This window comes from Macrobrachium nipponense, chromosome 4 (genome assembly GCF_015104395.2).
Source record: "Macrobrachium nipponense isolate FS-2020 chromosome 4, ASM1510439v2, whole genome shotgun sequence".
Taxonomy (NCBI): domain Eukaryota; kingdom Metazoa; phylum Arthropoda; class Malacostraca; order Decapoda; family Palaemonidae; genus Macrobrachium; species Macrobrachium nipponense.
The window spans coordinates 103,615,200-103,617,699 of NC_061100.1; positions in this window are offsets into that span (position 1 = coordinate 103,615,200).

A 2,500-nucleotide genomic window follows, 5' to 3' on the forward strand; every position below is an offset into this window, starting at 1 on the left:
ATTTTCGCTTGTGGTCTTTTATGGAAGGAAGAATTAAAGTTGAGGGAAAAGATATTAATCATAAGTGACAATTAAAATACGAATTCGAAGCTCCGAATGTGTCAGTTAGCTGAATGGAAAATGTGGTTTTATTCCGTTTCATGATAAGAATGAGTGAGGAATATTACTCCTAGCCGAACAGAATACTTATACAGAATACATAACATCAACTGAAGGTGATGAATTTTGAATAAATGATGAATAAAGGACACGAGGTTATGAAAGTCGAACTATAGGAACAGTCACAAAACTACTTGTCTACAGCTTAGAACCGTACAAAAATAGAAAATAAAAAGCATATACTAAAATTATATATCTATATATTTATATAATAATGATCTTAATATATCTAATAATATATATATTATATATATAATTATATATATATATATCCTAATGAAAATTTACCTTGCAGTGATATAGTTCCACAGGCATTATTTTTGGAACACAGTTCCAGTGCTAAATCCATTTAACCTATTAAGAATCGAGAATAAAGGAATATCATATTGATTCCATTATATTTTAATTCAACTATGTACCATCCTTCTCTCTCCCACCTCCCATATTTTCTACCTGTGCATCTCTCTCTCTCTCTCTCTCTCTCTCTCTCTCTCTCTCTCTCTCTCTCTCTCTCTCTATATATATATTAATCTATATATATATATATATTATTATATACTATCGATATATATATATATATATATATATATATCTATATAGATATATATATGTATATAGTTATATACGTATATATATATATATATATATTATATATATATATATATATATATATATATATATATGATATATAGATATATATATATATATATGTATATATATATATAATATATATAGTATATATATGTATATATCTATATATATATATATCTTATATATATAAATATATAATATATATATATATATATTATATATATATAGATAGATATATATATATACATATAATATGTTATGCATAGTATAAATATATATATCATATATAGAATATATATATTTATATATATAATACTATATATATATATATATAATATATATATATATATATGTATATATATATATATATATATAATATATATATATATATATATATATAGAATATATTATACACTACTCTTCTTGATGCACCCCTCTGAAACAATCTAAACAAGAGCCAGTTATCAGTTATAAAATTCTTCAAGGAACTAAAAACAATACATCTCTTATTGAAAAAATGTCTTAATTAAATTTCCCAAAAATTATTCTGGAGATTTAATCGACGAATTTCACAACTCCTGAAAGAGTTTTACATTTCCTATCAAATTTCTCCATCAATTCTGGTTATTTCTATATAATTTAGTTTAACGTCCATTCCTTTGTTTGAGGATTAACTTCTGTATAATGCAACGAACGAGTGAGAAAAAATGGGGAAAGTTGATTAAGAGGTACAATTTGTATTCATATGCGGTTCCTCAGAACTAAATGAGATAAATGAATGTTGTACTGTAAAGCTATTGAAACCATGACCACATAATATTAATTCCTCTAGTTGAATTTTACCTTTTCCTTTCAACAGAATCCCATATTTATTATCACATAACTCATCTGATTTATATATTTAGGTAAGAGTATGAAAACTAAAAGTTTTAAAAGAAAGTGCAGATGGCCACAAAACATCGAAAAATTGTAACAAGGTCTCTCTCTCTCTCTCTCTCTCTCTCTCTCTCTCTCTCTCTCTCTCTCTCTCTCTCTCTCTCACTTTGTCAATACCGTTTAGCTACATATTTACAGGGAGTCCATTAATTCTCAGTACCATTACAAATATTTATTGGTCAGAATGGTACTGGGACTTTATGGACACCCTGTATTACTAAATAGACGTGCATTATACAGAAAATAAAAGAGGAAAAAATACTTCCAGTAATATAGAAAAGGACGCTAACTTCTTCATGGCGTAGTTAATTCATGGTTTCACTGTTTCCTCGGTGTGAGAGTCATTAGCATCACCACAAATAATTAAAGATTACAAATAGATCGATGATGATATGCATATAAACATATAGAGGCATTGAATTTTATGCATGGGACGTAATTCCTTTCATAAGCATAATGCCGCTTCCCTTGGCAAAAAATTAATAAATAAATAAATAAATAAATAAATAAATAAAAAATAAATAAATGAATAAATAAAATGAAATAAAAAAAATAAAAATAAAAATATTGATAATGATAACCTTGATTTTGGCCTCTAATTGCTGTTGGATATATACGCTCGTTTTTTATCGCATCATAATTATTTACAAAATGTAGTTACTGATACATAGCAATGACCTTTTTTTTATATCGATAATGAATTACGTTTATCAGACGACCAAAATAGAATTAAAAAAAATTAATTATTTTTAACGTCAAAAAGTTGCTTAGATGTACCAGCATGACAGGGCACTTTCGCTTACTTGGAGAGTGA